This window comes from Triticum aestivum, chromosome 2A (assembly GCF_018294505.1).
Source record: "Triticum aestivum cultivar Chinese Spring chromosome 2A, IWGSC CS RefSeq v2.1, whole genome shotgun sequence".
NCBI lineage: Eukaryota > Viridiplantae > Streptophyta > Magnoliopsida > Poales > Poaceae > Triticum > Triticum aestivum.
This window is the reverse complement of record NC_057797.1, coordinates 226,709,925-226,733,141: the sequence shown is the minus strand read 5'-3', so window position 1 is coordinate 226,733,141 and position 23,217 is coordinate 226,709,925.

Below are 23,217 nucleotides of genomic sequence, written 5' to 3'. Positions count from 1 at the left end.
TCTGTGTCGCTTTGCTCCTCTCCAGCGCCACTCTCGCCGGATGTGGGACTTTGCGGGGCGCGGAGACCGCATGCGGCTTCAGGAGGAGGATTTGGCGCCTGAAGTGCTGCGGACGGTGCTTTGGGTCTTGACTGGTGATCCTTCCCCAAGCAGCCTACGGAGCGGTGGCGTCCTTCTGTACCTTTGTTCCCGCAGGGCTGATTTCGTGAAGCAGATGCCCAGCTTCAATGAGTGGGGGCTGCGCCCGGCTGGCCTCACGGGGCCACGCGCGAACCCAGTTGTCGTGGTTGTTCCCCCTGCCGCCCACAGCGGTCCCTCCTTAGGCGACAGAGCGGGGAGAGAGCCGATGGGAGCTGAGGTGGCTGATGTCGAGGTGGTGGCGCCGCATGAAGCCTCAGAGGCGACGTCTCTCGAGGCCCGCCCTGGGGCGGCAGTTGATGCAGGGTTTTGGCCTTCGGCTCCTGAGGCCGGGGCTCCCGAGCCCCCAGTCGTTCTTCGCGAGGCGACGCCCGACGGTGCCCCCAAAGGTGACTCCTCCGGCATCGACAATCCTGAGGCTTCTTCTGCGCCCCAGGACGACCCCCGCCCCAGGCGCTTGGGTTGGTTTCGTGTAGACTTTGAAGCCCTTCGCAAGAGGAAGGAGGCCTCAGGTGGCAGCGACCGCCCTTGCCGCTTGTTGAAGCGCAGGAAGTACTTTGCCATGGACGAGTAAGCCTTCTTCTTTCCCTGCTCATTTGCTCTGTTATCCTTGTGGCTGATTGTGGCCCTTCAGGTCCCGTCTTGCTGAGTCCACCGAGTCGACCCAGGAGCCGGCCCCCGCAGCTTCGCCCCCTTTGCTGGCTCTGGGTCCGCCAAGCCCGGGTGGTGCCCTCGCCGCTGGACCGGTTGGTGGAGTGATCTGCTCCATAGGGCGCCTCAAGCTTGCTCGCCCGATGCCCTATCCTCGCGAGTCTACTTGGGGCGCGTTAGGCTTGCCCCGCGCCCCTTCTCTGGTCATAGAAGGCGAATGGCTGAGGTCTGTCCTTGGCTCCTCCTCCATGGGTGGATCGACGCCGGGCCGGACTCTCAGGGCGGTCCATCCGGTGACGGCTGGGGCGGCAGCCCCCTGCCCCACGCCTGGAGGGGGCTTACCGCCTAGGGGCCCTCTGCATGCTCTAGCGGAAGAGGGTGATGTGGAACATGTGCTCAAGCGTGCTCGGGAGCGTCGTGCCCTTCATGAAGAGTTCCTCCAGGGGGCGGCGGACGCAGTGAACCGGGTCGGAGCAGAGCTTGCTGCCGAGGATGTGCGCCTCGAGGCTGAAGTCCAGCGCCTTGCTGAGGAGAGGCGCAAGCTGAAGGTTGCCATTGCCCTCGCGTGTCATCAACATGACCTCGACAACGTGAAGTCCGAAGCGTCGCTAGCAGCTTCACGGGAGGCCTGCTCCCGGGCCGTCGAGGAGGCTCGGGAGGCAGACCGACGACGCAAGGATGCGGAGGAGCACGTATGGGAGCTCAATGCCCGGAGTGACTCCCTGGAGCAGCAAATAGAGATGCACCACGCGGCCCTTGGGTCGATGTAGGAGGCCGTCGTCGACCGGGCGGAGCTCCAGAGGCGCGAGGAGGCGCTGACGCTCGAGGCCGCCGAGCGCAGTCTTGACCTGGAGCGGTTGGAGACGATGGAGTGCCTGGCGACCCAGTCTGAGGACTACGTTGCGGCACACGAAGCCCGGGTCCAGGAAGAGGTCGACCGCCGTGTGGCGGGAGCTTGCTTGGTCCTCGAGCGAGAATATGAGGCAAGGTTGATGCTGATCGGGGCCGAGGCTGAGGGCAGGACATCGGCCATCAAGGCCAAGTTGGTTGAAGAGACGCGGCATGCGGATTCCTCCGCAGCCGCCCTTGGTGCGGCATAGGCGGAGCTGTCCTCTTCCCAGGCGGAGCTGCTTCTTCTTCAACGGAGGATCGATGACGCCGAGGCCATCGCGCGGTAGAATGAGGACGAGATCCGCCAACAGAGGGTTCTGGAGCACGAGCATGCTCCCATGCTTCAAACACTCAGGGAGAGGGCCAACTCAGCCTTAGGCGAGATTTGCGAGGTTGCCGCTAAGGAGCCGCACGAGGCCAGCTACGTAGGCAATCTTTGGTTCTTCACTGACGTGGTGACGCTTCTAGAGGATCGTTCCGAGAGAGCCCGCGGGCTTGTTTAGGGGAGGAGCCTAGCCCTGCTCAGGCGTGTCTTCTCCCATGTCTTCAGCCATTTGCAGGAGATGGACCCCCACTTCGACTTTGACACTGCCATCGCGCCTGTGCCCATAGCTGTCCGGGGCGACCTGGCGCAGTGGGTGGAGAAAAATGTGGACGCCCTCGTCAGGGCCTTCGCGTTTGATGACGATGGTGTGGTCGTGGGTGCTGACGACGGCGGCGTTATAGATGAGCCTGGTGCTGACGGAAACGCGGGTGGTGGGGGCGACGACATCAATGATGCCAGTGACGCTTCCGAGGATGCCCCAGAAGATGCGGTGAGCGATATGTCCGACTGACCGCATGTCTCTGCAGTTTGTCCTGCATGAAGAAGACTCAGGCTTGGCCCTGAAGAATATAAGAGCATTTTGGGAGGGGAGGCCCCTCATGTAAAGATTTGTAATCCATACTCTGGTGAGCACAACGTTATGCGTGAGTTTAGTCGCTATCCCGGTGATGGTTCGGCTGATTCGTTTACCTTTCGGCCCTGGCGTGCCCTGAGCAGGCCTGCGGGGGGGGGGATGCTACGCCTCCGGCGTCCCTCGATTAACCTGCTGATCCTGTGAAGAGGACCTCCAGAGAGGGTGCAGAGACAGTGGTCCCGGCTGTAGGCGTGCCTTGCCCGGCCCGGCTCACGAGGGGCTCGTGAGGGGGGCAGCTGACGCTAGCTTGGGGCGTAAATCTGAAACCAGAGGCGAGAGATTGCTCGAACAGGACTAAACACCCCCTCCCCAAATGCACGCAAGCTTTGAACTCAAATCCAACTTAAATCCAAACTGAAGAAACTTGCCGACAAGGAAGAAGCAAAAAAGCAAAAAGGTAGAAGAAAAGCAAAAAAGCCGCATCCGGCACCTAGTCTAGTCTTTGACATCTTCTCACCAGCGTGGAGCTAAGTGCTGCCACTAGGCATGGGCAGGAGCCCCAGGGCCTGAGGCCGGTGCTCCTAAGACTGCGGGGCGTGTACAACCCCACTCATTATTACATGAGAGTGTCACGGGGCGGCGAGCTTCATAGGCACTGGGCCTTCTTCACAGGTACCGGCCTTGCTTCATATCGCCAGACGAGGGCCCCGCCTTGCGCCTCACTCTGCCGCCATTGATGGCAACCGGAAACCAAGGACGACGCCAATGGGGTAGAGCGGTCGCCAACGGTTCCCCCGACAACCACGGGTCCTCCGCCGAGGGAAGGCCATGGGGAACCTCCCCGGCAGAGGGCCTACCTCCTGAGAACACCTTGACCCGACCGCCGCGAGGGTGAGCCCGGATTTTGGCCCCTCTCCTGCAGCCCCCTGCACCCTCCTCCTGAGGGATAAGAGGCTGCAGTGTTGGGGCAGCCATCCGCTGCGGTGACCTGTACCTCCTGTTACCCATGGTTAGCGTAAGCTTGCTCCTGAGGGATGAGTGGTACCTGATAGTTGCTGCTATTGGCGCGATTGTCGATGCTCTCTTGGGGTTCCTGAAAGAGCTCGGCTTCCGGCGCCTCCTCGTCCCAGCCGGGCCCGAGGAACGAGCCGTGACCTTCTTCCAGCTCGCGCCCTTGATCCACCATGCGGGGTACATAGGCCTCCGGGGCGACCACCTCGTGGACCTCGCTGTAGCGCCCCGCATGCCATGCAGTCTGGCTTGGGGCGTCGCCTTGTATGTGATGACGCGGTGGTCCGCCGAGGCCAAAGGCCGCGGCGCGCATCCCTTCGCCGGCCTGGGAAAGGGCCGGCGCGATCAGCCGCCCGGTGCTGGCGGAGTTGTTGGCGCTGGACCAGCCCTGGGGCCCGCCTGAAATCGCATGAGCGTGCATAATGCCGTCGTGCGACCTTTCCGGGATCTGGGGCGGCAGCTGGATGCAGAAAGGGGGCGCTCTTGAGGCGGCGGCGTCCAGGAGCTCGACCACTCGCTCCAACAACACGTCGCGGCCGCCTTCCAGCAAGCGGCACCGTAGTAGCTCTCGGGCCACCGTGAGCGCGGCCCTAGAGTTCGCCTGCTCCCGTTGGGTGTATGGTGCCGTGGCAGCGGCGTGGTTCGAGGCCCTTGTTGCGGCCCGCACCTGCCGTGGCGTGAGGGCAGACAGCGTCTGGCCGCGTCGCCCGCTTCCCGCAGCACCCTGCGGAGCGCGAGCTGCCTGAGGCGCAAGGTTGAGGTCGCCCTGAGATGGCGACATGGCGTGGGCGGGCCACGCCGCCCAGCGGTCGGTGTTGGCAGCCGGGGTTCTTGACATCTCGGTGGCGAAGCGGCGGAACGCGATGCAGAGGAAGAAGGACTCCGGCGCACCCCTACCTGGTGCGCTAAATGTCGGATTTCGGGTTCCGGCAGACCCTTGAGGTTCGAACACTGGGGTGCGCGCGGAGATCTCTCCCCTACCAATCTACGTTCGATCCTCTCGTGCGAACTAAGATGGAAATGATGAACAACACAAGAGACACGAGGTTTATACTGGTTCGGGCCACCGTTGTGGTGTAATACCCTACTCTAGTGTGTGGTGTGGTGGATTGCCTCTGAGGCTGCTGATGGATAGTACAAGGGAAGAACAGCCTCGCGAGGGGTGTTCTTGAGCTGGTGCGGTGTGTTCTACTTAGTCTCTACTGGGTTTTCTCCTCCTGCCTCCCCTTTGTGGAGGCTAGCTCTATTTATAGAGGCCCTGGGCCTCTCCCCGAATAATTAAGCAGGAAGGGCGCCAACAATTGTCCATTTTGAAGGGGAACATCTAGTACAAGTTATCCTGACCAAAGGTGGTCTTCGGCTGCCAAAAGCACTGGTGATGACGCCGTCTTGGGCTCTACTATGACCTCCGTCCGGCCGTCCGGCTGGTCTTGGTCTCGTTGCACCGGAATGGTAACATTTGCCTGATACCTTGGCCTGTGCTTGCCCCCTTTGCACCAAAGGGGAAACAAGGACCCTGCGCAGGCCGGCGCCCGCCTGGCCTTGATCGTCATGGCTTGCATCATGTGATCCTCATGAGGTACCCTTGCATTGATCTCTCCGCCACCTCGCGAGCCTGCCTGATGAGGCCGCTCTTGAGGAAGCTTCCTGTCATCCGCCCCGCGAGGCTTGGCCCCTCATGAGGGTCTTGAGCTTGGACTGATGAAGATGGGACGTGCTGGGCCCCCACTTGACCCACGCCACAGGCCGCAGGCAGGCAAGTCTGGGGACCCCCGTTCCCAGAACGCCGACAGTAGCGTAACTATTTCCCTCAGTTTTTGAGAACCAAGGTATCAATCTAGTAGGAGCCCACGCTCAAGTCCCTCGTACCTGCACAAAACGATAGCTACTCACAACCAACGCTATTAGGGGTTGTCAATCCCTTCACGGTCACTTACGAGAGTGAGATCTGATAGATATAATATTTTTGGTATTTTTGGTATAAATATGCAAAGTAAAAAGGAAAATCAAAGTAAAAAAGCAAAGCAAGATTAAAGTAATGGAGATTGATATGATGAGAATAGACCCGGGGGCCATAGGTTTCACTAGTGGCTTCTCTCAAGAACATAACTATTCTACTGTGGGTGAACAAATTACTGTTGAGCAATTGACAGAATTGAGCATAGTTATGAGAATATCTAGGCATGATCATGTATATAGGCATCACGTCCGTGACAAGTAGATCGAAACGATTCTGCATCTACTACTATTACTCCACTCATCGACCGCTATCCAGCATGCATCTAGAGTATTAAGTTAAAAACAGAGTAACGCCTTAAGCTAGATGACATGATGTAGAGAGATAAATTCATGCAATATGAAATAAACCCCATCTTGTTATCCTCGATGGCAACGATACAATACATGCCTTGCTGCCCCTTCTGTCACTGGGTAAGGACACCGCAAGATCGAACCCAAAGCTAAACACTTCTCCCAGAACTACCAATCTAGTTGGCCAAACCAAACGGATAATTTGAAGAGACTTGCAAAGATAACCAATCATACATAAATGAATTCAAAAAAGATTCAAATATTATTCATAGATAGACTTGATCATAAACCCACAATTCATCGGTCTCAACAAACACACCGCAAAAAGAAGATTACATCGAATAGATCTCCACAAGAGAGGGGGAGAACTTTGTATTGAGATTCAAAGAGAGAGAAGAAGCCATCTAGCTACTAATTATGGACCCGAAGGTCTGAGGTAAACTACTCACACTTCATCTGAGAGGCTATGATGATGTAGAAGCCCTCCGTGATGACGGCCCTCTTCTAGCGGAGCTCCGGAATAGGGCCCAAGATGGGATCTCGTGGATACAGAAAGTTGCGGCGGTGGAATTAGGTTTTTGGCTCCTGTTCTGATCATTTGGGGGTACGTGTGTATATATAGGAGGAAGAAGTACGCCGGAGGAGCAACAAGGGGCCCACGAGGTAGGGGGCGCGCCCTAGGTGGGCGCCCCCCACCCTGGTGACCGCCTCTTTTGTTCCTTGGAGCAGGGTCCAAGTCTCCTGGATCACGTTCGGTGAGAAAATCACGTTCCCGATGATTTTATTCCGTTTGGACTCCGTTTGATATTCCGTTTTTTCGAAACACCGAAATAGGCAAAAAAATAGCAATTCTAGGCTGGGCCTCTGGTTAATAGGTTAGTCCCAAAAATAATATAAAAGTGGAAAATAAAGCCCAATATAGTCCAAAACAGTAGATAATATAGCATGGAGCAATCAAAAATTATAGATACGTTGGAGACGTATCACTCTGCACCGGCGTCTCCGTCCTGACCGCCTTCCTTTTTGGCCTGCCTGGCCTTGAAGCCTCTTGTTGGCGAGTTGTTGCGGGTTCGGCACGGCGTCCCGAATGCCTTCCCTGTAAAACACCATATGTATATGGTAGGTGAAGTGTCTAAAAGGGGATCCTAGTTTTTGGAGTTGGGATTTTTGGTTTTTCTTACGTGCGACGCAGGAAGCAGTCCAGGATAGTCGGCCGTAATGGCCACCATGGCGTCATCACAACTTAATTGATAGAACTATCGGTCTATCAGCTCCACGAATATGTCCGGATCTTCTTCGAGTCTGGGACCGAGGGCCCGGTCAGGGTCCTCTGGTTGTGGAGATGGGTTGTTGACCACCATTATGGCTTTTCGCAGTTCCTACCGCAATATGGCAAGGTGAGTACCTATGAAAAAAAATGCAGGAAGAATGGGAGTAAGGAGATATAGCTCATCCAACTTGGAGGGTTGTACATGGAGAATCCATCCTGAGGCTTGATGCGGCTGAACTCCTCTTCCTCTCCCTTGAACAACTCGGACATAATTTTTGCTAAAGCAGCAACGTTGTCCGGACCCTTCCGCCCGCAACGGGTGGCATCATCTTCCCCGTTAAAACACCACAGGGGATGCCCTCGATATTGAAGTGGCTGCACTCCCCGCATTATGCATATTGACATAACCTCGATTACTGTCAATCCTGATTGAGCCAGCGCTTTAATCCGGTTCATCAGGTAAAGGACTTCTCCGTTGTCTTCCTCCTGGGGGCTCCGTGGGTGCCAACTTACGGTGTTTCTTCAGAGGAGCATTGTTGAACTCAGGAAGACCCCACCGAACAGGGTCCGGATGGGGGACGTCCTCCATATAAAACCATTCCGAAGGCCAGTCTTCGGACGTCTTCTTCGGAGTACCGGACAGGTATCCGGTTTCGGTGATGCGCCATATTTCGGCTCCGCCCACTTGATAAAGTGACCCCTTCTGTGTGCGGGGGACGAGGCAAAATAACCTTTTCCACAGCTCGAAATGAGCCTCGCAGCCCAGGAATAACTCGCAGAGGGCAACATAGTTGGCAATGTGTGAAATGGAAGCATGGGTGAAATTATGCAGTTTGGAGGCCGTAAAACTCTAGGAGCCCGTGGAGGAATGGATGAATTGGAAATCTGAGTCCCCTTAATAAGTAAGGAACAAGGAATGCCCGCTCCCCCGTAGAGGGGCTGGGGAAGCTCTCCGCTTGCTCCCCGCCATTGTAGGTGGCGAGCCCGGCTCGGACGGGAACCATATACGCTGGAGGGAGGAATCCCTTGGTCTGCAGTTCGACTAATCGACTATGTGGGACAGAACACCTCTCCCAATCACCGGGCTTAGGGCTACGGGGGCGGGAGGAGGAGCTGTGGAGGTAGGCCATGCTGGAGTGGATCTTTCCGAAGCGCGCTCCAATGGATTCTCGCTGCGGGAGGGTGGTATGGATTGGATCTAAGAATCCCCATCCCTTTAATAGACAATTTATTTATCTGGCTAGGGGGGCGAATGTAAAAACACCCTGGCTCCTCGTATTCATTCGACGCGTGGAAGATAGCCCTTATTGGGCGCGGAAGCCAAGAAGTCCAACATTTATGGTGCCGAACACTACTTGACAAACGTTCGAAATTTGAAGAAGAACCAGCCTTGCAATGCCGAAGACAATACTGCGTGTCGGACTTGACGTCATTGAAGCCTGGTTCGGGGGCTACTGAGGGAGTCCTGGATTAGGGGGTCTCCGGACATCTGGACTATATCCTTTGGCCGGACTGTTGGACTATGAAGACACAAGATTGAAGACTTCGTCCCGTGTCCGGATGGGACTCTACTTGGCATGGAAGGCAAGCTAGGCAATACGGATATGTATATCTCCTCCTTTGTAACCGACCTTGTGTAACCCTAGCCCCCTCCGGTGTCTATATAAACCGGAGGGTTTTAGTCCGTAGGACAACATACAATCATACCATAGGCTAGCTTTTAGGGTTTAGCCTCTCCGATCTCGTGGTAGATCAACTCTTGTACTACTCATATTATCAAGAATAATCAAGTAGGACGTAGGGTTTTACCTCCATCAAGAGGGCCCGAACCTGGGTAAAACATCGTGTCCCCTGCCTCCTGTTACCATCCGCCTTAGACGCACAGTTCGGGACCCCCTACCCGAGATCCGCCGGTTTTGACACCAACAGCCCCCCTTCTTCTTCTTCCTTGACCTTCTCCCTATATGGGAGAAGGATTTCCCCTCTGGTCCATGGCCTCCATGGCGGCGGAGGGGCGAGAGCCCCTCCAAGATTGTATTTGTCTCCCTATCTCTCTCTCTATTTCTGCATTTCAGATTCTGGCCTTTCACCGTTTCTTATATTCCCGGAGATCCGTAACTCCGATTGGGCTGAAATTTTAACACGATTTATATCCAGATATTGGTTTCTTATGGCGAAAGAAGGGCCCCAACCGCCTTATGGGGTGGCCACGAGGGCCTAGGGCGTGCCCGACCCCCTGGGGCGCATCCCCGTGCCTCGTGGCCCCCTCGGGCATCGCCTCGCGTTGATTCTTCTTCCCAAAAATCACATATATTCCAAAAAAATCCCCATCAGTTTTTATCCTATTTGGACTCTGTTTGATATGGATTTTCTACGAAACAAAAAACATGCAACAAACAGGAACTAGCACTGGCACTGGGCATAGTATTAATATGTTAGTCCCAAAAATAGTATAAAAAGTTGCCAAAAGTATTTAAAAGTTGTAGAATATTGGCATGGAACAATAAAAAATTATAGATACAACGGAGACGTATCAAAAGTCCAATTAAGCGTCTTGATCTATCTCTATAGATCTTGATGCCGAATATATAAGCAGCTTCACCGAGGTCTTTCATTGAAAAACTTTTTTTAAGTATCCTTTTATGCTATCCAGAAATTATATATCATTTCCAATCAACAATATGCCATCCACATATAATATTAGAAATGCTACAGAGCTCCCACTAACTTTCTTGTAAATACAGGCTTCTCCAAGAGTCTATAAAAAACCATATGCTTTGATCACATTATCAAAGTGTATATTCCAACTCCGAGATGCTTGCACCAGTCCATAAATGGATCGTTGGAGCTTGCACACTTTGCTATCACCTTTAGGATCGACAAAACCTTCTGGATGCATCATATACAACTCTTCTTTAAGAAATCCATTAAGGAATGCAGTTTTGGCGTCCATTTGCCAGATTTCATAATCACAAAATGCGGGAATTGCTAACACGATTCAGACAAACTTAAGCATCGCTACGGGTGAGAAGGTCTCATCGTAGTCAACTCCTTAAACTTGTCAAAAACCTTTCGTGATAAGTTGAGCTTTGTAGACAGTAACATTACCATCAGCATCAGTCTTCTTCTTGAAGATCCATTTATTCTCTATGGCTCGCCAATCATCGGGCAAGTCAACCAAAGTCCACACTTTGTTCTCATACATGGATCCTATCTCAGATTTCATGACCTCAAGCCATTTATCGGAATCTGGGCTCATCATCGCTTCCTCATAGTTCGTAGGTTCGTCATGGTCTAGTAACATGACTTCCAGAACAGGATTATCGTACCACTCTGGTGCAGAGCGTGCTCTGGTTGACCTACGAGGTTCAGTAACAACTTGGTCTGAAGTTTCATGATCGTTATCATTAGCTTCCTCTCTAGTTGGTGTAGGCATCACGTGAACGGTTTTCTGTGATGAGCTACTTTCCAATTTGAGAGAAGGTACTATTACATCATCAAGTTCTACTTTCCTCCCACTCACTTCTTTTGAGAGAAACTCCTTCTCTAGAAATGATCCATTTTAGCAACAAAGGTCTTGCCTTCGGATTTGTGGTAGAAGGTGTACCCAACAGTTTCTTTTGGGTATCCTATGAAGACGCACTTCTCCGATTTGGGTTCGAACTTATCAGGCTGAAGCTTTTTCACATAAGCATCGCAACCCCAAACTTTAAGAAATGACAGCTTAGGTTTCTTGCCAAACCATAGTTCATACGGTGTCGTCACAACGGGTTTAGACGATGCCCTATTTAAAGTGAATGCAGTTGTCTCTAAAGCATAACCCCAAAATGATAGTGGTAAATCGGTAGAGACATCATAGATCGCACCATATCTAATAAACTACGGTTACGGCATTCAGACACACCATTACGCTGTGGTGTTCTAGGTGGCGTGAGTTGTCACACAATTCCACATTGTTTGAAATGAAGGCCAAACTCGTAACTCAAATATTGTAGCGATCCGACCTCAAACAGTCAAATCACTGTGCTTGAGTGTCATCCCTGGATCGGTAATGCTGACACACACAGTACTTGAATGGATTTATAATAGAGTATCAATCACACACTTATTACATCAAATGTCTCAAGAGAGAGCTTATTACAATAAATATGGCTTAAGGCCATCTAAATGAGATAACAGCGGAAGGCTTGGAAAATAAAGTGAGTCCATCAACTCCAACGGCATAGCTGAGTGCACGACAATGACCTAGCGCACCTTACTCTTCGTATGAAAAGTCTGCAACATGATATGTTGCATCCCGAAAACGGGTCAGCACATGGAATATGCTGGCAATATAACACAGTAGAGCAATAAACAGAATAAATGCTATCACTACAAGCATATACGGCTAGTGGAGGCTCTATGATCATAATGTTTTGCGAAAAGCCAATTTTTCCGTACAATAAAGGAATATATTTTATTTAACTATCATGGTAGTTGAAACATTGAGAAGGTACCCCCATCTCAATCCCAAATTAAAAGTAATTATCAACCCAACAAATTAAATTAAAGTGATGAGATCAACATGATAATTCAAGAACCAGATACTCAAGTTGTCCATAACCGGGGACACGGCTAACCATGATTAGTTTTACACTTTGCAGAGGTTTGCGCACTTTTCCCCACAAGACTCGATCTCCTCCGTTGGATTTCTCACACTACATGGTGTTTGAGAAACGGATGACCGAGGCACAGTCTTTCAGAAGCATTAACTCTAACCCCGGGTAGAAAGTACCTACCTACATCCCCTACATCTGCTAGCCTACCACTGAAAGAGGTCATGCAACATACTCCACTATGCTAGAGCCCATAATAGCTTATGGTTGCACACCGAAGTTTCTAGAATGAATAATCTTGTGATCCCTTTGAGCCTGGGTGGCGGACTATAGGAGGATCACACGGTATAACCCCGGGATCTCCTAGGAAAACACTAGTATAACTCCAGGTGCCCAAACCAACAATCCACCCAAATGTGTATTAAAGTTGCCACCTTAAGCTGAACCATTAATTAACAACCTCACATCTGTCATGGATACACTCAAACCCGATCCACGTCTACTGGCATAGCATGGCAATATATGCATATCGTAGAAGTAACTCCCAAGGGTTTGATAATAACGCTGGTAATAGGTTCTACCTCATCATCTACTTCCCAATATCCACATGTTAATCACATCCTAATCATGCAATTTTTGAGGATTGTAACTAATGCATAAAAACTAGGTATGAAAAGAGTACGATCAATGTGTTACTTGCCTTGTTGACGATCCGCAAAACCTAGTGACTCATAGTAGCACGCTTCGCACTGCGGGGATTCTATCGCAAACAAACAATAGCATACAAAAGCACTCAAGAATAGATGCACGGGTAAAACTCAAATAATAAGATCGAATCTAAAAACTCAACTAAAGAGATTCGATCTGCAAAAGGAATCAATCGAATTGGAGCTACGAAACTGAAACTATGGTCAAAAGAACTTCGAAATCAAATCTGCTTGAAACCAAATTTTAAATTGTCAAAACCTTGTTCAAGTTGATTAAACAGAAAAGGGGCTCGAGAAGAAGATTTTGGCATTGGTTTCACTGGATTTGGACAAACGGTTGAGAAATGGCGAGGGTTTGAAGATCAGGGGCTAATCTGCGATAAAAATAATCGCGGATAGGTCCTTGGCCGAAAATAAAATAAAAATAAAAGACTAACGAATGAATGTTCGTTGTCTGAATCTAACCGGCGAACAACGTTCGTTAAAATGAACGAACGGACGAACGTCCGCTAAACAAATAAACCGACAAAACGAACTGAACCGATCTAACTAAAATAAATAAACCGATCTAGGGTTTTTCAAAAACCGAGGTTTTCACTTAAAACCCAAAAAAATAGGCAGGCGAGATCCGGCGAACGGGCGGCTCCGGCGGGGATAGCGACGGCGCGGGGTGGCTCGGGTGGCGGCGGTGCGGCGCGGGGCAGCAGCGGCGACCAACGGCGGCTCGGCTTGGCTCGGCGGCGGGGCTGGCGAGGGCAGGCGGCGGCGCAGGCGATGTGGGGCTCCAGGTGGCCTGTGGGAGGGGGCAGCGAAGCGCGGCGGCGGCGGACTCCCTCGAGGAGTCCGGCTCGGGGACGACGATGGCAGCGGCGCCGGAGTGGGTCGGCTGGGCTTCAGCCAAGTCAGTCAGAATTTTTTTTAAACGGATTCCGCCGAGAATAATCCTAATAAAGTAAAAATAAAAATCTAAAAATGCCAAAACATATTTTCACCGTCTAAATGAAATATTTAGAACATGATGAACATTTTCTTAGCCTAAAATGCAATTTTGAAAAATGCATATTTTCTAATTCAAAAAAATAGCAATAAAAATCCAAATAGAATAATTATTTGATTTTAACATTTTTCCTCTAGTATTTCATTTATTTTGGAGAAGTCATATTATCTTCTCTCATATATTTTAATTAGAAATATTTTTGGACAAAAAAATAATAAAATCGAAATGATCCTTGTTTTGATATTGGAGAAAATTCAAATATGAAAACGGTGAAATCCCCAACTCTCTCCGTGGGTCCTTGAGTTGCTTAGAATTTCGAGGATCGCAAAACAAAATGCAATAAAATATGATATGCATATGATGACCTATGTATAACATTCCAAATTGAAAATTTGGGATGTTAAAAACCTGCCCCCCTTTAGATGAATCTCGTCCTCGAGATTCAGGTTCGCTAGAAAATAGGTGTGGGTGGTCTTTCCGTAGATCATCCTCTCGTTCCCAGGTGGCTTCACCCTCGGTATGGTGGCTCCACTGAACCTAGCAAAACTTGATAACCTTGCTGCGTGTAACTCGGCTAGCAAACTTGAGAATCTTGACAGGTTTCTCCTCATAGGCCAGATCACTATCCAACTGAATTGCTTCCAGAGGCACTGTATCTCAGCATGACACTTCTTCAACTGGGAAACGTGAAACACATCATGACCTCCTGACAGTCCTTCAGGTAACTCCAACTTGTAGGCCACTTCTTCCATACGTTCCAAAACTCGGTATGGTCCTACAAATCTTGGGGCTAACTTTCCCTTGACTCCAAAATGTTTAACTCCTCGCAGAGGGGATACACGAAGATATGCTATGTCTCTGACTTCATAGACTACCTCCTTGCATTTCGAGTCTACATAACTCTTCTGCCTAGACTGAGCTACCTTCAGTCTATCTCGAATCAGCTTAACCTTATCTTCTGACTCTTTGATCAAATCTGGTCCAAACAACTGACGGTCTCCAACTTCATCCCACATTAATGGTGTCCTGCACCTCCTTCCATACAAAGTTTCGAAAGGTGCCATCTTCAAACTAGCTTGGTAACTATTGTTGTATGAGAACTCCGCGTAAGGTAAATTATCATCCCAACTAGATCCATAATCTAGCGCACAAGCTCTCAACATGTCCTCCAGAATCTGATTGACCCTCTCAGACTATCCATCTGTGTGCGGATGAAAGGTTGTACTAAACTCTAGCCTGGTTCCCAAAGTCTGGTGCAGCTGATGCCAAAACTTCGAAGTGAACTGTGTTCCTCTATCGGATACGATGGTCCTCGGAACTCCATGCAGACATACAATCCTGGTCATATATATCTTGGCCAACTTCGCACTTGTATAAGTGGTTTTCACTGGGATAAAGTGAGCCACTTTGGTCAAGCGATCAATTACTACCCAGATAGAGTCATATCCCGATCGGGTCCTGGGTAATCCGGTGATAAAATCCGTGCCAAGCTTATCCCATTTCCATTCGGGTATCAGCATAGGCTGCAGTAATCCTGCTGACTTCTGATGTTCTGCCTTCACTCTCTGACATACATCACATACGGCTACATACTCGGCAATATCCTTCTTCATACCAGTCCACCAGAAACGCTCCTTCAAATCCAAATACATCTTGGTGTTCCCGGGGTGTATCGAGTATGGCGAGTCATGAGCTTCCTGAAGTATCAACTTCCTGATCTCTGCATTATTGGGCACATAAACACGATCCTCAAACCACAAGGTGTCGTGCTCATCCTCACAAAAGCCTTTAGATTTTCCTTTGCTCATTCTCTCTTTTATCTCGGTAATTTCCTTGTCATCCTTCTAAGCTTCTCGAATCTTTCCTAATAATGTCAATGGAACTTCCAATGCTACAACAAAACCTCTAGGAACTATCTCTAAATGAAGCTCCTTGAGATCCTCGGCTAACTCCTTTGGCAATCCTCCTCTTACGAGGGTATTGGCATAACTCTTCCGGCTCAAAGCATCTGCTACGACATTGGCCTTGCCTTGGTGATAGTGCAGCTTCATGTCATAATCCTTTATAAGTTCCAACCACCTCCTCTGCCTGAGGTTCAGCTCCTTCTGTGTGAAAATGTACTTCAAACTCTTATGATCCGTGTACACATCACAATGATTTCCAATAATAAAATGTCTCCAGGTCTTGAGTGCATGCACTACAACTTCTAACTCCAAATCATGCGTGGCATAATTCAACTCATGCGGTCGAAGTTGACGCGAGGCATATGAAACGACTCTTCCGTCTTGCATAAGTACACCTCCAAGTCCTAAGTGAGAGGTGTCGCAATATACTTGGAAATCCTTGCGTATATCTGGCAGAATCAGCACTGGGGCTATAACCAAATGTTTCTTTAGCTCCTGAAAACTTGCCTCACATTCTTCTGTCCATTTGAACTTAGTGTCCTTTTTCAACAACTCTTTCATGGGCTTCACAATCTTAGAGAAATTCTCAATGAATCTCCGATAATATCCCGCGAGTCCAAGAAAACTACGGATCTCTCCAACTGAGGTGGGTGCCAACCACTCAGTGACTGACTGAACCTTGGTGGGGTCTACTACTATACCTTCTCCTGATATAACATGTAAAAGGAATCCAACTTCCTTCAACCAAAACTCACATTTGCTGAACTTGGCATATAACGGATGTTCCCTGAGCTTCTCGAGAACTAATCGCAAATGCTCCTTGTGCTCCTCTTCATTCTTCGAGTATACAAAGATATCATCAATGAACACCACTACAAACTTATTCAAGAATTCCATGAACACCTTATTCATCATGCTCATAAAATAGGCAGGGGCTTTTGTCAATCCAAATGACATAACCGTATACTCATATAACTCGTACCTTTTGGTGAAAGTTGTCTTAGGTATATCCTGTTCTCAGATCTTCAGCTGGTGATATCCTGATCGCAGATCGATCTTGGAAAATACTTTAGCTCCTTGCAGCTAGTGAAACAAATCATTGATCATCGGTAGTGGGTACTTGTTCTTGATTATCACCTCATTTGCACGATAGTCAACCACCATTCTCAGAGATTTATCCTTCTTCTCAACCAAGAGCATTGGGGCTCCCCACGGTGACGAACTTCATCGGATGTAACCTTTCTCCAATAACTCCTTGATATGCTTCTTGATCTCTTCCAGATCATTTGCGGGCATCCGGTATGGTCTCTTCGATATTGGTCCATTGCCTGACAACAACTCTATCAAAAACTCAATGTCTCAATCCAGCGGCATGCCAAGTAGTTCCTATGGAAATACATCCAGATAATCCTTCACTACAGGCACTTCCTCCTGAACAACTCCCGTGAAAGAATTTACTTGGGTCCTTCTCGGCGAATGCCTGGATATATATTTGAACCTTTTTCCCTCCGGGGTGGTGAGTAGAATTGACCTACTAGCACAGTCAATGTTTCATCCATACTTCGATAGCCAATCCATTCCTAGTATCACATCCAATCCTTGCGACTCCAAAATTATAAGGTCTGAGGGGAAAATATGGCTACCAATGGTTAAGGGTATCCGATCGCACCATCGGCTGGCCACATACTCTGCACCTGGTGAGCTTACTAGCAAGGGTGTCCTAAGGGCTAAGGTGGGTAACTTAAACTTGTCCACAAATCCCCTTGAAATGTATGAATGTGATGCACTAGTATCAAAAAGAACAAGAGAGGTAAATGACTTAACTAAAAACTTACCAATCACTGTGTCTGGTTGCTCTTCAACCTCCTCCACGTTCACGTGGTTCACTTGTCCCCTATTGAAAGAGTTGGGCTTCTACCCAGAGCTTCCATTCCCATTGCCATTCTTCAACTCTGGACAATCATTGACATAGTGCCCAGTCTTCCCGCACTTGAAACAAGTAATGTGACTTTGATCCTTCTTGGCGGGTGTGGCTGGGTTAGAGCGGTTCTGATTGCTACTTGCTCCATTCCCGTTTCCATTCTTGGGGCCACTGTGGTTATGGGAACTCCCTCCATTGTGGTTGTGGCCTCCATGGTTATGGATAAATCCTCCCGAGTTCGGGGAAAAACGAGGCTTCTGTTGCATTCCTGAATTGTACTTCCCTTGTCCATACATCCTTTTACGGCTCTCAATTGTGTTGTTGCTTCCCTTCAATCGTAAGAGCCTTATCTACCAACTCCTGGTAGTTATTAAATGTTGCCACCATTAACTGCGTACTCATTTCATCATTCGGCCCTTCCATAAATTTCTCCTCCTTTGCGGCATCTGTGGCCACATCATCTCGGGCATAGCGAGATAAATTACTAAACTCATCAACATACTGGGCCACAGTATGATTTCCCTGGCGTAAGTTGCAAAACTCACGCTTCTTCATACTCATAGCTCCAGTTGAGACATGAGCAGTGCAGATTGCATGCTGAAACTGATCCCAGGTGACATTGGCTATAGGGAAAGTGGTCGTGTAATTCTCCCACCATGCGGCTACGGGTCCATCCAATTGAGGTGCGGCAAAACGTACCTTCTTCGCATCTGTGCAACCTGCGGTGGTCAACTCCCTTCCTATCTTGTGTAGCCAGTCATCAGCAACTATTGGCTCGGTGCTACTGGAAAACACCGGTGGCTGCAACCTTAGAAAACGGGCTAAGTTATCTACTAGAGCTGGTGGCGGCGGGTTTTCGTTGTTGTTGCCTTGGTTCTGGACTAGTAGCTGCATCAAGGCATTCTACTGTTGGATCAACTAAGTGAGCTCCGGTGGGAGGACACATCCGAGGTCACATCTCAGAGGCATCTGATGGGTTTAGAGGGGAGAGATTAGAATAGAATGAGGTCAAGTGAGAGAGCACTACCCATATGCACATGAGACAAACACAATCATATATAACACCAAATCAATTCAAGCAAGCGCATACAATTGGTCTAGAACTATCGTTACCATGCTCGGACTACTAATATATACTTGGGGGATACTACTAATCATATGGTGGTCTACTAGAAATTTTGATTGGTGGAAGACTCCATGATATCTGCTCAAGCTTCGTCTTCATAATCATCATCACTACTGTCGGGGTCGGAGTCGGTGTCGTCAATGATGATGTAGTCTTCAGAACGGATGTCCTTGGTTTGATCGTCATCTCCTCCTGGCGTGGGGTCTCCCATGAATACTCCTAGCTTCCTTGCGAGGTCATCATTCATCTCCACTAGTATTGCGATTTCCTCCTCGTATCCGTCGCGTGTAGACTTGAGTTCCTCTTCTAGCTCCATGTTCCTGGTCATCGCCTTCTTCAAATCTATCATGCTTGCGCACATCTGGTTCTCCTGGTGATGAATGTGCTGGTTTAACTCCTGGATAAAAGTTGCAATGGACCTGTCCTTCCTGGTGTTGATCATCTCCTATTTCTCATCTCGGCGCCCACATATCTGGTATATGGTGTCCTTAAGTTCCTTGTGATAAACTTCGCCGATGCGTCCCATGGCGATGTGGGCTGCCATGCTTTTTTCTAGACTCCAGGTTGGTGCATCGAAGGAAAACTCTATGGGCTCAGTTACTGGCATGAATGTCCTTCTGGGAACTTGAACTTGAATCATCCAACGCTCCTCTTCTGGTAAAGTGGCGGTGTAGGTCCCGGTGAAGCTTGGTATTCCAATGTTCAAGTACCTAGTGACTTCCTTCAAGTGTCGCCCAAAATGTGTGTCTTCATCCGACAGTGTAAACTTATTCCTTGTGTCCGCCATCCTATAGAGTAGAAAATGAAGAGAAGTCGGAAATGAGTAGAGAACTGTGACATGTGGCTCATCTTAGTGGTCGTGTCCTACATTCAGCGTGTACTCTGATACCATCTTGTACCGATCCGACCTCAAATGGTTAAATCGATGTGCTTCAGTGTCATCCCTGGATCGGTAATGCTGACACACACAATACTTGAATGGATTTATAACAGAGTAGAAATCACACACTTATTACATCGAATGTCTCAAGAGAGAGCTTATTACAATAAATATGGCTTAAGGCCATCTAAATGAGATAACAGCGGAAGGCTTGGAACATAAAGTGACTCCATCAACTCCAACGGCATAGCTGAGTGCACGACAACGACCTAGCGCACCTTACTCTTCGTCTAAAAAGTCTGCAACATGATATGTTGCAGCCCAAAAACGGGTTAGCACATGGAATATGCTAGCAATATAACACAATAGAGCAATGAACAGAATAAATGCTATCACTACATGCATATACGGCTGGTGGAGGCTCTACGGTTATAATGTTTTGCGAAAAGCCAATTTTTCAACAAAGGAATATATTTTATTTAACTATCATGGTAATTGAAACATTTAGAAGGTACCCCCATCTCAATCCCAAATTAAAAGTAATTATCAACCCAACAAATTAAATTAGAGTGATGAGATCAACATGATAATTCAAGAACCAGATACTCAAGTTGCCCATAACCGGGGACACGACTAACCATGATTAGTTTGTACACTCTGTAGAGGTTTGCGCACTTTTCCCCACAAGACTCGATCTCCTCCGTTGGATTTCTCGCACTACATGGTGTTTGAGAAACGGATGACTGAGACACAGCCTTTCAGAAGCATTAACTCTAACCCCGAGCAGACAGTACCAACCTACATCCCCTACATTTGCTAGCCTACCACTGGAAGAGGTCATGCAACTTACTCCACTATGCTAGAGCCCACAATAGCTTGTGGCTGCACACAGAACTTTCTAGCATGAATAATATTATGATCCCTTTGAGCCTAGGTGGCGGACCATAGGACGATCACACGGTATAACCCCGGGATCTCCTAGGACAACACTAGAATAACCCAAGATGCCCAAACCAACAATCCACTCAGATGTGTATTAAAGTTGCCACCTTAAGTTGAACCATTAATTAACAATCTCACATCTTCCATGGATACACTCAAACTCGATCCACGTCTACTGGCATAGCATGGCAATATAAGCATAGCGTAGAAGTAACTTCCATGGGTTTGATAATAAAATAGGTAATAGGTTCTACCTCATCATCTACTTCCCAATACCCACATGTTAATCACATCCTAATCATGCAATGTTTGAGGATTGTAACTAATGCATAAAAACTGGGTATGAAAAGATTATGATCAATGTGTTACTTTCCTTGCGGACAATCCGCAAAACCTAGTGACTCGTAGTAGCACGCTTCGCACTCCGTGAATTCTATCGCAAACAAACAATAGCATACATAAGCACTCAAGCATAGATGCACGGGTAAAACTCAAATAAGAAGATCGAATCTGAAAACTCAACTAAAGAGATTCGATCTACAAAAAGAATCAATCGAATCGGAGCTACGGAACTGAAACTACGGTCAAAAGAACTTCAAAATCAAATCTGCTTGAAACCAAATTTTAAATTGTCAAAACCTTGTTCTAGTTGATTAAGCAGAAAGAGGGGCTCGAGACGAAGATTTTGGCATTGGTTTCACTGGATTTGGACAAGCGGTTGAGAAACGGGGAGGGTTTGAAGATCAGGGGCTAATCTACGATAAAAATAATCGTAGATAGGTTCCTGGCTGAAAATAAAATAAAAAGAAAAGACTAACGAACGAACTTTCGCTGTCTGAACCTAACTGGTGAACAACGTTCATTAAAACGAATGAACGGACGAACGTTCGCTAAACAAATAAACGAACGAAACGAACCGAACCGATCAAACTAAAAAAATAAACTGATCTAGGGTTTTAAAAAATCGAGGTTTTTACCTAAAAACCCAAAAAACGGCGGGTGAGATCCGGCGAACGGTGGCTCGATCAGGCGAACAGGCGGCTCCGGTGGGGTTGGCGACGGCGTGGGGCGGCTCGGGTAGGCGGCGGCGCGGCACGGGGCAGCGGCGGCGGCACGGCACGGGGCAGCGGCGGCGGCGCGGGCGGTGGCTCGGCTTGGCTCGGCGACGGGGCTGGCGAGGGCAGGCGGCGGCGCGGGTGATGTGGGGCTCCAGGTGGTGTGCGTGAGGGGCGGGGAAGCGCGGCGGCAGCGTACTCCCTCGAGGAGTCTGGCTCGAGAACGACGATGGCAGCGGCGCCGCAGTGGGCTGGCTGGGCTTCGGCCGAGTCGGTCCGATTTTTTTAAACGGATTCCGCCGGGAAAAATCCTTATAAAATATAAATAAAAATCTAAAAATGCCAAAACAAATTTTCGCCGTCTAAATGAAATATTTAGAACATGATGAACATTTCTTGTCCTAAAAATGCATATTTTTCTAATTCAAATAAAATAGCAATAAAAATCCAAATAGAATATTTATTTGATTTTAACATTTTTCCTCCTGTATTTCATTTAGTTTGGAGAAGTCATATTATCTCCTCTCATATATTTTAATTAGAAATATTTTTGGAGAGAAAATAATAAAATCAAAATGATCCTTGTTTCGATATTTGAGAAAATTCAAATATGAAAATGGTGAAATCACCAACTCTCTTCGTGGGTCCTTGAGTTTCTTAGAGTTTCGAGGATCGCAAAACAAAATGCAATAAAATATGATATGCATATGATGACCTATGTATAACATTTCAAATTGAAAATTTGGCATGTTACAAATATTCGCCTCCGCGATCAGATCGTAGAAACTTCATTTTCTTATTACGATTATTCTCCACTTCACTCTGAAATTCTTAGAACTTTTCAAACCTTTCAGACTTGTGTTTCATCAAGTAGATATACCCATATCTTCTCAAATCATCTATGAAGGTCGGAAAATAATGATACCTGCCACGAGCCTCAACACTCATCAGACCGCATACATCGGTATGTATTATCTCCAATAAGTCATTAGCTCGCTCCATTGTTCCGGAGAACGGAGTTTTAGTCATCTTGCCCATGAGGCATGGTTCACAAGCATCAAATGATTCATAATCAAGTGACTCCAAAAGTCCATCTACATGGAGTTTCTTCATGCGCTTTACACCAATATGACCTAAACGGTAGTGCCACAAATATGTTGCACTATCATTATCAACTTTTCATCTTTTGGCATCAATATTATGAATATGTGTATCACCGCGATCGAGATTCAACAAAAATAGACCACTCTTCAAGGGTACATGACCATAAAAGATATTGCTCATATAAATAGAACAACCATTATTCTCCGATTTAAATGAATAACCGTCTCGCATCAAACAAGATCCAGATATAATGTTCATCCTCAACGCTGGCACCAAATAACAATTACTTAGGTCTAAAACTAATACCGAAGGTAGATGTAGAGGTACCGTGCCGACGGCGATCACATCGAGCTTGGAACCATTCCCGATGCGCATCATCACCTCGTCCTTAGCCAATCTTCGTTTAATCCGTAGACCCTGTTTCAAGTTAAAAATATGAGCAACTGAACCAGTATCAAATAGCCAGGCGCTACTACGAGCATTAGTAAGGTACACATCAATAACATGTATATCACATATACCTTTGTTCACTTCGCCATCCTTCTTATCCACCAAATACTTGGGGCAGTTCCGCTTCCAGTGACTAGTCCCTTTGTAGTAGAAGCACTCAGTTTCAGGCGTGGTCCAGACTTGGGCTTCTTCCCGGGAGTGGCAACTTGCTTGCCATTCTTCTTGAAGTTCCCCTTCTTTCCCTTACCTTTTTTCTTGAAACTAGTGGTCTTGTTAACCATCAACACTTGATGCTCCTTATTGATTTCTACCTCCGCAGCTTTGAGCATAGCGAAGAGCTCAGGAATTGTCTTATCCATCCCTTAC